This window comes from Tupaia chinensis, unplaced genomic scaffold (assembly GCF_000334495.1).
Source record: "Tupaia chinensis unplaced genomic scaffold, TupChi_1.0 Scaffold146961_1, whole genome shotgun sequence".
Taxonomy (NCBI): Eukaryota; Metazoa; Chordata; class Mammalia; order Scandentia; family Tupaiidae; genus Tupaia; species Tupaia belangeri.
The window spans coordinates 160,309-173,738 of record NW_006206814.1 but is presented as its reverse complement, the minus strand read 5'-3'; the positions used below and the strand labels follow the sequence as shown (position 1 = coordinate 173,738).

The 13,430-nt window shown below is 39.0% G+C and overlaps 1 protein-coding gene and 1 pseudogene across 1 annotated transcript in view; one reads left to right on the top strand and one right to left on the bottom strand.

The window, feature by feature from the left end:
- The window catches only part of TMEM108 (transmembrane protein 108), a 465,878-nt gene that overhangs the window by 299,642 nt on the left and 152,806 nt on the right, over positions 1 to 13,430 (bottom strand). The window lies entirely within an intron of this gene.
- The window catches only part of LOC102476905 (nuclear speckle splicing regulatory protein 1 pseudogene), a 17,516-nt pseudogene continuing 4,941 nt past the window's right edge, over positions 856 to 13,430 (top strand).

The following is a 13,430-nucleotide window of genomic DNA, read 5'->3' as shown; positions in this document are numbered from 1 at the left end:
ACGTAAGAATTGGAAAATTATTTGCTGAGAACATGTATGTGGATGTGCTTGATTGAGCCAATGCACAGTGTATTTTGATGGAAAATTCATTTGTGTGTTGTGATGGTGTAAAGTGAATTAATAAAAAAAAATTTTAAAAAAAAAACCTGAAACCTGAGCAAGGGTTTACTTTGTCTAAAATGATAAGATCCAGGTATATAATTTTCTTGCAATAGCTATACATTAGGAAAACAAAATAAAAAGCAACAGAAAGAAATACATGCAGTAAAGGTAGGTCTGGTTATAGTCTACCACTCTTCCACACATTATGTCCTAATGTAATGCTCCCTGTTTAAAAAGATACGCTGCACATATACTTTGAGAAACTATACCATACCCCACAAAGATATATATCAGATATATGTAAACCAGAAATCATAGTTAAAAATAAAAAATATCAAGATATGCACAAAAATTTTGTTCTGACCAATAACTTTTCCCTTTAATTAAACTGATTTTTAAAAATAGAAATAGAGAAGTCTAGTTCTGTTCTTGGTCTGAAGATATCTTAATCACCTCAAATAATTTTTTTTAACTTTTTTTTTAAAGATTTTTAGAGAGAGACAGAGAAAGACAGTGAGAGAGAAAGTGAGAAATCACCCTCCAGGGAAGATGGCCACACTGCAATCAATTATCCTCCATGTCACACGCCTGGTGTGGCTTTGAAGCTGCCAGGTCTAGGACTCAGACTGTGGTTAGCTATGTGGGAGTCCAGTGCCTTAAGCACCATACTACCTAAATAAAAGAACAGTGACAGGATATATGACTGGTTTGAAGCCAACACTTTTTAAGTGGAGTTTAAAAAGGTGTCGTGATATGCACAACTTCATATGCACCGACAGCGCCAAGATAACAAATGTAGAACCTGGGTATACAGATACTCAAGTAATGTGAGGATGCAGGATACACATTCTAGCCAGTGTGCTGGGAGACTGTGTTGCAGAAACAATTCGAAATCCCATTTGTAATGTGACAAAAGTTTATTTCTTGCTCATGTCCAGGCTTACCATCATTTAGCTGGGGGCTTTGGTCATCATGGCCATTCAAGGTTGATTGGCCAATCAACTCACGTTGATTGAGGCTTGACATTGCTTTCACAATCAATCACAGTGGCAAAAAAAAAAAAAAAAGAAAGGAAACGTAGTGACTCACACATAAGGTTCTTTATAGCTTCCTCCTGGAAGTGACAAATATCCACTTGAGCCCACATTTCATTGGCCAGTAAGTTACATGGCCCTACGTAAATACAAAGGGGCAAGGCTGTGTGATTCTACCACATGCTTGAAAAACACAGAGCTAGAAATTTCTGATGAAGATTATTAATTGATATCAGAAATGACAACATTACATAAGAACTCTGTAAAGTTGTTCCACATTCATTACCTCATTTGACTTCTACCCCATCCTTCCAGTTAGGATCTTTCAGCATTTCATTTTACAAATAAATTAACCAAGGCTCAGAGAGATTAAGTGACTTGCTTAAATCACATACATAATAAGTCAAACAGTTTTTGAAATTTCATCTTCCAATGTTTTAGTTAAAAAGCTATTGGGCAGGAACCAGCAGTTAGCGTAATGGCTATGTCGCTGGACTCCCACAAAGTCGCCCGTGGTTTGCGTCCCAGACCCGGTGGCTTAGAACTCACGCCGAGCACGTGTGCGTGTGTGCCCAAGATCCCGAGAGGAGAATGGAGGAGAAGGGATTGCAGTGTGACTATCCCCCATGGGGGGTGATTTCTCGCTTTCTGTCTCTATGTCTCTCTCTGTGTGTCTGGCGAGTGCAAGCGCCCTATAGCGAAAAACCTCTCAAAAAAAAAAAAAAAAAGCTATTGGGGGAAGCTCCCAGAGACAAAAAGGGACTGGAGATATTTGGCTCCTATCAGCTGAACAGGCCTTTTGTGGGTCCTAGAGCCAGGGAGGAAGGAGTAGGGCCATGGAATCTCTTCCAACTAGTCCGGCAAGGACCTTCACAGCTCCCAGAGACAGTAAGAGATCAGGACTATTTGGCTGGTCTCTCCATCAGCTGGCCAGGCTCTCTGCAGGTCCCAGAACCAGGGAGAGGCAGGATCTCCAGGCCCATGTGTCACTTTACCCACTACCTTACAATTTGCCTCCTCTAGTCAGTGTTCTGCCACATCAGAACTAGAAAATTTTGGAAACAGGAGGGAAAATGAAGTGGAGCTAAAGTATATCACAGAGAAGTGCACAAACACACAGTCCCAGAAACCTACCCCAAATAAGTAGGAAGAAGTGAGTGCCCAACCAGATGCCTAGAAAACAGAGCTTCAAGAAATAGGAGAAAATCAGGAAGTATATCTCCCTTAAAAGAATATAGCAACTCCTCAACAACAATAGATAGAACACAAAACATCACAGAAATGAAAGAAAGAGAATTCATAATATTCAGCATAATGAAACTCAATGAGATATAAGAGCAAATGCACAACATTCTCCAGGAGATCATGGAAAATCATTCCATGACATGAAGGATGAATTTCTTAAGAGAGAGGCACCCTAAAAAAGAATCAAACAGAATTTTTGGAGATGATGAATACAATTTAAGATACCAAAACCTCCCTTGAAAGCATCAACAGCAGATTGAACCACATGGAAGAATCTCTGACCTGAAAGACAAAGCTGCTGACTTAATCTGAACCACAAATAAGAATGAAAAAAATTACCAAAAAATAATAAAATGAGAATAATATATGGGAAAAACTAGACACCATTAAATGCCCAAATATCCATACAGTGAGAATTCCAGAAGGTGAAGAAGACAGTAAGGCATAGAAAACCTCTTTTATGAAATACTACCTGAAAATTTCCAAATCTAGAGAAACATAAAAAGAAACAAATCAAGGAAGCACAAAGAACATCAAACAGAATCAACATAAGATGATCTTCTTTCTCCATGACACATCATTATCAGATTGGTAAAAATCAAAGAGGAAGATTCTAAAATGAAAAGAGAGAAATATCAAGTTACCTACAAAGGCTATCCTAACAGGCTGACATGAGATCTCTCAACTGAAACAATACTGGCATGGAAAGAATGGGAAGACATATTCAAAACTCTAAAAGAAAAACAATTTCAACCAAGGATACTATACCTGGCAAGATTATCCTTCAAATGGGAAGAAGAAATAAAAACTTCCTCAGATGAAAACAAAGAATTCACCAAAACTAGCCAGTTCTTCAAGAAGTACTGAAGGGAGTACTATATCAGGAAAACTAAAGAGAAAAAAAGAAGAAAACACACAGAAAAACAAGAAAACAGCTAACAAAATGACATGGATAGGTCTACAAATATCAATAATAAGGTTGAATATTAATGTATTAAATTATCCAATACAAAGGCACAGACTAGCTGAATAAATTTTAAAAAGTCCAGGAAGCCGCAGTCAACTACTTGCAAGAAACACACCTCTCTGATAAAGACATACATAGGTTGAAAATGAAGTCCTGGAAAAATATACCTCATGCAAACAAAAACCAAAAAAAAAGTTGGAGTCACAGTACCGATATCAGACAAAATAGACTTCCAGACAAAAAAATCTAAGAAGAGACAAAGAAGGACACTATATAGTACTAAAATAAATACACAAAGAAGATACAATACTTATAAATATCTATGCACCCAACCCTGGAGCATTAAGGCTGCTATAACTAAAAGGAGAGGGAGACTGCAACACACTAATCATTGGCGATCTCAATACTCCGCTGTCTTCTCTGGGCAGATCATCTAGACAAAAATATTAAAACAAAACAAAACAAAACAAAACAGATATAGGATCTAAATGATACCGCACACCAAGTAGACTTGACAGACATCTATAGAACATTTCATGCAACCACAAAATATCTATTTTTCTCACTCCCCCATGGAATTTTGAAGATCAGCACATAATAAGACACAAAACAAGCCTTTACAAATGCAAAACTATCCAGCATCTCTTCTGACAACAACAGAACTAAACTTGAAATCAACTACAGAAAGAAACCTTGAAAATACACAAACAGGGAAACTAAACAACTGACTTCTGAACGACTTCATAACCACTGAAGACAGTGCGACTGATACAAAAAGACTCATGGAAACCAATGGTAATGAATACATGAGTTTCCATAACTTACGGGACACAGCAAAAGCAGTCATAAGAGGAAAGTTATAGCAATTAGTGCTTACAAGGAAAAAAATAAAGTAAAAAAAGAAAGGTGGCAAATAGACGATCTAACAACACATCTCAGAGATCTGGAAAAGGAAGAACGTGCGACTGATACAAAAAGACTCATGGAAACCAATGGTAATGAATACATGAGTTTCCATAACTTACGGGACACAGCAAAAGCAGTCATAAGAGGAAAGTTATAGCAATTAGTGCTTACAAGGAAAAAAATAAAGTAAAAAAAGAAAGGTGGCAAATAGACGATCTAACAACACATCTCAGAGATCTGGAAAAGGAAGAACCCCATGCCCAACACATCTCAGAGATCTGGAAAAATAAGAACAACCCCATCCCCTCAAAATACCAGGAGAAGAGAAATGATAAAGATTCAAGCAGAGATCAGTGTAATAGAGAATAAAACAACTATATAGAAATAAATGGACTTGTGTCCATTATAAATAAATAAAGCTGGCTCTTTGAGAAGATAAACAAAACTAATACTCCGTTAGGTAGACTAATCAAGAAAAACAGAAGGAACAGAGATAAAATCAACAATAAAACAGGTGACATTACAACAAACATAACAGAAATAATCATGAAAGGATACTACAAGAGACTATATGCCAACAAGCAAAAAAACCTAGATGAGAGGGACAAATCTCTAGACATACATAATCTACCAAGATTAAACCAGGAAAAAAATATAAAGCCTGAACAGGCCAATAAAAAACAATGAGTCTAGGGGCCAGCAGGTGACATGGTGGTTAAAGGTGCTGGATTCCCACATGGCCGACCATGGTTTGGGTCCTGGACCTGGTAGCTTGCTTTCTCACTTTCCCTTTCTCTCTCTCTCTGCCTCTGTCTGGTCAAATTAAAAAATAATAATTACAAAAGGAATTAAATAAAAATAAATAATTCTTAAGGAAAAAAAAGCAATGAGACTGAATCAGTAATAGTATCCCAACAAAGAAGAGATCAGGTTTTGATGGCTTCACTTCTGATTTCTCTGAAAAATTTTGAGTCATGCTGGGTACATGTGCATGCATGCCCAAGATCTCAAGAGGAGAATGGAGGAGAAGGGATTGTGGTGTGGCCATCCCCCCTGGGGGGTGATTTCTCGCTTTCTGTCTCTCTGTCTCTCTCTGTCTTTCTCTGTCTTTCTGGTGAGGGCATGTGCCCTATAGCAAAAAAAAAAAAAAACCTCTAAAAAATTAATCCATGATTAATTTATGACTAATTAATCAGTCATAAAAGACCCCATATTGCCCAGGGAATATTGTGCAAAGAAAGGCATCTCACTTAATGACCTGAAAATGTATTACAAAACTGTGATAATCAAAACAGTATAGTACTGGCACAAAAATAGGCATGTAGAGCAATGGAACAGAATAACGAACACAGAAATAAACCCCAAGACATACAGCAATTAATTCTTAAGAGAGAGTTTTGCTATAGGGTGTGTGAACTCACCCAAGAGACAAAGAGACAGAGAGACAAAAAGTGAGAAATCACCCACCATGGGGAATGACCACACTGTAATCCCTTCTCCATTCTCCTCTTGGGATCTGAGGCACGCATACACACACATCTGACATGAACCATTTTTAAGTTGCTAGGTCCAGAACTCGATCCACAGTTGAATACATAGGAATCCAGTGACATAACCATTATGCCATTTGCTGGTCTCCAGCCAATTAATTTTTGACAAAGGGCACAGGACAGTCCAAAGGGGGAAAGGAAATCTCTTTAGCAAATGATACTGGAAAAACTGAATATTCACCTGTAGAAAAATGAAACTGGATCTCTATCTCTCACCACTAACAAAAATCAACTTCAAGTAGATCAAAGATCTAAACCTAAGACTTCACATTATAAAACTACTGGTAAAAAACACATGGGGAAACTCTTGGTGACATAAAAGTAGGCAAGACTTCTTAAATAAGACCCCCAAAGCACAGGCAATAATCCTGAAAATAGACAAGTAGGACTACATCAGGCTAAAAAGCTTTAGCACAGCGAAGGAAACAGTAAGGAGACAATCTTCAGATTGGGAGAAAATGTTTGCAAACTGTGCCTTTGATAACCAGAATATACAGGGAATTTAAGCAGCTTACCTGAAAAAAAAAATTAAAAATGGGCAAATGAGCTGCACAGGCAATTCTCCAAGAAAAACATACAAATGGCCAAAAGCATATGAAAATATGCTCGATGTTTCTTTTTTTATAAATAATTATTTTATTTCATTTATTAGAATCATTATTATTTGTTTAATTTGACCAGAGAGAGAGATAAAGGGAAAGTAGGAAAACAAGCCTCCAGGTCCAGGACTTGAACCATGGTCAGCCATGTGGAAGTCTAGTGCCTTAACTACCATGCCACCTGCCAGCCCCTCAATATCTCTTGTCATAAAGGAACTGCAAATCAAAACCATAATGAGATACCAGTTAACCCCAGTCAGAATGGCTAAGATAAAAAAAAGGATGATAAATGCTGGTAAGGCTGTTAGAAGGAAACTGTCCTACACTCTTGGTGGGAATGTAAATTAGTACAGCAACTGTACAGAACAATATAGAGTTTCCTCAAAAATCTAGAAATAGAACTACCACATGACCCAGTAATTCCACTCTTGAGTTTCTACCCAAGGATAGAAAAACACTCAGTCAGAAAAAACATTTGCACGTCAAAGGGCACATCAACATGGCCAAACCTTGGTTGGTCATGTGGAGTCTAGCACCTTCACCACCACACCACCTGCTGGCTCCTATAAATAAACGTTAAAAAACCTGTTGCGATACAAATCTTTGTACCATACTTTGAAGTACATACCAACTTGCCATTTATTTGTACTATTCATTAAAAATATTATTTAATATTACTTATCCATTCAGGTGTATTTTCTTTCTAAAAAATTTATTGTGCTTCCTGAAGATATATTTTTAAAAGAGGTTTTTGCCTAAGGCGTGTACACTTGCAGAGAGAGGGAACTTACACAGTGAGAGGGAAAGTGAGAAATCTTCCCCTAGGGTGGATAGCCACAATGTAATCTCTTCTCCTCCTTGGTTCTTGGGCACATACACATATGAGCCTGGCATGATTTTCAAGCTACTTGGTCCAGGACTCAAGTCACAGTTGGCTATGTGCAGTCCAGCAATATAACTGCTATGTTATCTGCTGGTCCTGCACATCCATATTCATTGAAGCATTATTCACAATTGCTAAGACATGGAATCAGCCCAAATGTCCAAAAACAGATAAATGGATTGAAAAAATGTGGCATTTACACGCTAGAATATTACTCAGCTATAAAAACCATTGAGACCCTGGTATCTGATACAAAGTGGGCAGAAATAGAAGATTTAATCATAAGTAAAGCAAGGTAGACCATGAATGACAGGCATTGTATTTCCCTGCTTAATATATACCAAATGTCTACATTCTATGGCACAAACTGAAAGATCGAAAGATATAATAGCAGTGAGGGCCACTGAAGATAGTAGAGACAGTATAGCTTAGGGTCACAGGGAGCAGATCAGGGAAAAAAAGATAAAAAAATGAAAAGTTAACTATTGCTAATAATGTACATGGTAATATAACTTGACTAGTATGCGCTGCATGAAAAAAACATTTTGTATACTCTAAAAATGTGCAAGTGACTAGTTAGTAGGTGGTGTAGCAGTTACATTGCTGGACACTCACATGGTTGACCAGAGTCTGAGTCCCAGACCCAGTGGCTTGAAACTCATGCCAGCTGTGTGTGCCTGTGTATCCAAGATCCCAGGAAGAGAATGGAGGAGAAGAGACTGCAGTGTGGCCATCCCTCCGGAGGATGATCTCACTTTCCCTCTCACTATCTCTGTCTCTCTCTGGTAAGCACATGCACTGTAAGGCAAAAACCTCTTTAAAAAAAAAAGTACAGTGACTAATTGTAAATAAAATTTTTTAAAGAATTATTTTTTATTTCATTTATTATCATTATTATTGGTTTAATTTGACCAGAGAGAGACAGAGAGAAAGGAAAATAGAAAAACAAGCCTCTAGGTCCAGTACTTAAACTGTGGTTGGCCATGTGGCAGTCTAGCACATTAACCACCACACCACCTGGAGGCCCCTGTAAATAAAATTTTAAAAGACTGTTGGGATACAAATCTTTGCACCAAACTTTGACGTACATACCAACTTGCCATTTATTTGTACTATTCATTAAAAATATTATCTAATATTATTCATCCCTTCATGATATTATATCTCTTAATTCTGTGCTTCCTGAAGACATATTTTTCACATAGTTCTTTGTATTCTACATGGTATCTCAGCCAGTGCAGAGGGTCACAAAAAGCATATAAAATATCTGTGTTTCTTGGTTGACCTACAGAATCACTGTTTTCTACACACCAAGGCTGTGCTTTGAAAATTTCAGAAGAAAAAGGTCAACCACTACTTTATTGCTACAGAGAATTTAAGGCTGCCCTGTTTAAAGATGCCCTCCAGATGCCACCTGCCTTTATAGGTACAAGATCTTTATTTTTTGGAGAGGTTTTTGCTATAGGGAGCATGCACTGCCAGAAAGACAAAGAGAGAGAGAGAGACAGAAAGCAAGAAATAACCACCCCAGAGGGGATGACCACGCTGCATCCCTTCTCCTCCATTCTCCTCTCGGGATCTTGGGCATGCACGCACATGCGCTCAGCATGAGTTTAAGCCACTGGGCCCAGGACTTAAACCGCGGTTGACCACACGGGAGTCCAGCGACACAGCCATTATGTTATCTGCTGGTTGCGAGGTACAAGATCTTATAGACGCATGTGATGAGTGACTTTACATACATGTGCTTCTCTTTTTTATCACATTCAGCCACACTGCTCCCTACTGACAACACATCATCCTTACTACATGCAGCCTCTGTAGATTTTCATACTTCCATTTACTTTTGTTTTAACACTCAGAGTTCCTCTTGTAAATTCACCAGAAGCCATTTTGCCATCATGAAGTCATTTCCATAGGACCCACAGGCAGAATTCATTCTGCAAACACCAAACTGTTTGCATGTACATTGCTTCTACACAAAGCAAACTGGAAGTCTCAAGAGCCAAGTGCTTGATTAGCACCAGATTCTGAGTAAAAAGCAGAGATAGAAATGGTGGATATAGTACCCAGAGTGCTTGTCTGATCTGTCTTAGTCTAGCCACAGACTGGACTCACCTGGAGCATGCTATGGAACTCTCCTAGTTTCCTCATTATAAAAGAGTGTGGAGGGCACTGCATACAGAAGCCATCTTGAGCTATCCGCCATCTTGAGCTATCCACCATCTTAGAAACCATTAGATTTCACTTCCTTATTGAGCAAACCATTTCTCAGAAATCATGTGACCAACTATTCTCCTCTGGGGCAGTTGGGTTTCTAGGCAATGGGAGAGACCCACCCACACCAATGATTGGTTCATGCTGTTCTATCTCATTTGCATTTCGGGCAACCAATCGATGCCCACCAGCCTGTATATAACTCGCCATTTTTCCTCAATAAATGGACGACGGAAGACTTGATCAGCACCTCATATTGTCTCCACTGTGTGTGTGTGTGTGTGTGTGTGTGTGTGTGTGTTTGTCCCATCTCTCACTCCCTCCCTCAGGAAACCTGTTTGACTGTCCTGCAGGCTGGGACAAAAGAGAAATAATTGGATACTAATGTCATGGAGTTATTGTGGGGATTAAATGAGGTAAAGCATAAAAACTTTTATAAAAGGTCTAATGCACAGTGAGCAGTCACTAAATATTATAGTTATTATTTTCCTTTGAAATTTGCCAAATGCTTCCACTTGAGCCAGTTTAGCACAGATATTAATATATAATGAAATTTTAGGACTGGGAAAGACTATGGAATCCATCTGCTCCAGAGACATTCAAGGGATTTGCCTGAGATCACAAAGTTTATGAGAGCCAAGATGGCATCTGAGTCTCATGTAATTTTATGTATAGTAGAAACATCTTTTTTAGAATTGTGTTTGACATAATAATCTACCTGGTTTTGCATAAATCAAGGTTGGCTTCCTTTGGTTAGTTTTCATAGCTTCTGAAAATCCACCTATTTAGGTACAGAGAACACAACCAACCCCCATTGCTGTTAAATTCTGGCCTGAGTACAAAAGGAAACAAGCCCAAATATTGAATCAAAGCTCTCTGCAGCCTAGAGGTAGGACTCCAGTCTGAAATTAGTTCTATTTTGTTCACTAGCTTCATGATATTGTCAGTTGTTTTTTAATTAAGTCACCCTTAACTGCTACACTGAATGAATTTTAAGAGCTAAAGGAAATCCGTGCTGTGTTCCAATGTACTTTAAAGTGAAAAAAGTTGAATTGATCCTCTTTTAAAAGACTTAGATAAAGGCATTTTTGGAAAACAGCTTCAAAGTGTTTCCAGATTATAAGGGTCTGGAAATTCCAGCAAGTTGCCATGCTCTTCAGGCTCTCAGTGTTAAACTCTCACTCCTTCAAAAGTAAGTCATTATATATTTCCTTGTCTGTGAGACAGAAATCACGATCCTTGAAGCCCAGGGGAGATATGGAAGGGTCATGTGACAAAGGCATTAACCAAATAGATGGCAGCAATTTACAAAACAACTACACAATGGATTTCCTCTTTTAATCCTTTCTTTCCAGGATCCAATTATTATAGTACTCAATGGAGAGCAGGAGTACCATCCTAGCTCCTCTTCTGCTCTTTAGAGGATCCTGTGGCAACTCTTGACCAAAACAGGTGAGTGTACTGAACTCAGCATGTTGCCGTTACATTGGGGAATAAAGAAGGAGAAAGCCTGGTTGAAAAGTACTGTGGGAACCAGCAGTTAGCATAACAGCTATGTCGCTGGATTCCCACGTAGTCGACCGCGGTTCGTATCCCGGACCCGGTGGCTTAGAACTCACGCCGTGTGCGTGTGCGTGTGTGCCCAAGATCCCAAGAGGAGAATGGAGGAGAAGGGATTGCGGCGTGACTATCCCCCCTGGAGGGTGATTTCTCACTTTCTGTCTCTATGTCTCTGTCTGTCTGGCGAGCACACGCGCCCTATAGCAAAAACCTCTCAAAAAAAAAAAAAAAAAAAGTACTGTGAATTCCCAGCAGACAAATTGTCTGCACAAGAATATACTATTGCTGTTCCTTAGCAACCAATGCTGTTCTTCAAAGGCATTGCAGATAAAGAGCTAAGTACTTTCTGCCCCTTGTAACTGAAGTGTAACCTGAAATCATGACAAAAATGAATATTCTACTAGCATCTTGAAGGCACTCAACCATTAAAGCTTGCCCATGGAGTAGAGAGGTCAGGGTTGTTTCGGTTAATGGAAGTCTCAAACGACCAAATAAATGCATCATCATTCTATTTGTGTAGGTCAACTGTAGATACGTGCAAAAACATCTCATCTACTCTGGCTGACATCTCCTGTGACATTCAACTGTCCATTCTCTTAACTGCTACCTTATCTACTCTACCACTAAAGAGATGACTGATGTGTGAGGCACCCAGAATACCAAGATGCTATGGAATGTTTAAACAAATAAAGTTCTACTTAGTAAAGTGACAAGATACTACAAATTTAAAGACAACCTGCAATTAAAAGTATATAGGAGCTCTACATACTTGCTCAATAAACAAACACAAAATAAATCAAGATCTAACACTCAAATATTTCATTAAATTAGGTCATAAACTATAAGCTTTGGTTTGTTACAGTAGAATAGTCTCTTTGTTTCTGCTATTTGCTAAGATTAAAATTCTGGCTTTAATGTCAATGGTTTTTCTTGTTTTACTGTTCATGTAAGTGATAAAATGACCCTACAAACAAAATTTATGCCCTGAGCAAAGTTAGATTGTAATTTTTTTTTCCCTAATGGTTTTTCTACTGAAAATGTCTCAGGTAGGCTTTGAAAAGATTCCTCAGCAACCAAGTTCAGATTTAATATTGCTCATTTATTTGATCATTCATTCATTCATTTCTTTATCAATTAATTCCACAAGTATTTATTGAGTATCTTGATGACATAACTGGGTTAGAGGGATGCAGATAGAGCAGGCTTACAGTTCCAAGAGGACAACAGAAAACTGGCAGCCACTGCAGCATGCATGCCCAGTGCTGACGACCAGGGAGGGTTAACACCAACAGAGCATTTCCCAAGTTCTCCTACTGAAATCTCGAGGAGGTTCAGGAAAGAGAACCTTTCTAGAGAAAATGAAAAAATAGAAGAGGTAAAGGAGTAGAAAAGTTTTGGGAGAAGGTATAGAAAATGTTCTGGGAAAGAGGGTAGCAGGTACACAAGCCAGGAACCAAAGGGCGTGGCGAGCGGAATAAATGGAAAACCACATAGCACTGATACAACTGATTGGAACAATGAGGTCAAGGGAGGAAAACCAGGGGCAGATCATGGAAATTGTGTAAGCCAATGAAAGTGCTTGGCTTAATCTAAGAATACGTGAGGGACATTGAAGGGTTTTGGAGAGGAAATGTAACACCCAGTGTGTTTTTCAAGCAACTGGGTCCAGGACTTGAACTGTGCAGTCAGCTATGTGATATACACCTGCCTTAACTTCTTCTTTTTTTTTTTTTTAGAGAGGTTTTTGCTATAGGGTGCGTGCGCTCACCAGAAAGGCAGAGAGAGACAGAGAGATAGAAAGCAATAAATCACCCCCCAGGGGGGATGGCCACGTCACAATCCCTTCTCCTCCATTCTCCTCTCAGGATCTTGGGCCCACACACACACACACACACGCACCCAGCGACAGTTTAAGCCACCAGGTCCAGGACTCGAACCACGGTCGACTACATGGGAGTTCAGCGACATAGCCGTTACGCCAACTGCTGGTCCCAAGCTGCCTTAACTTCTACAGCATCTGCTGTCTCCTTAACTATTGATTTTAAAGACTGCCTGAAAACTGATAGTAGCCACAAACTTTTTACATAATGTGTATCCCACCAATGTAGTTTAATTACTAATATGTGGATGAACTTCATAATCTGCAAAAATCATTTGGCCTGTAATGTTACAGGAAATGAGGCCAGCCCCAGAACACAGAAGTTATGAGAGCTGACCATGGTACAAATCCTGGTTGAGGTGGCCTGAAAAACATGCCAGGGGTGGTGGTGTGCATATGTATATATCCAAAATTCTGAAAGGAGGAGAAAGAGAAGAGAAAGGATTGCAGTGGGACCATGCCCCATTATAGACTGCTTTCTCTCCTCT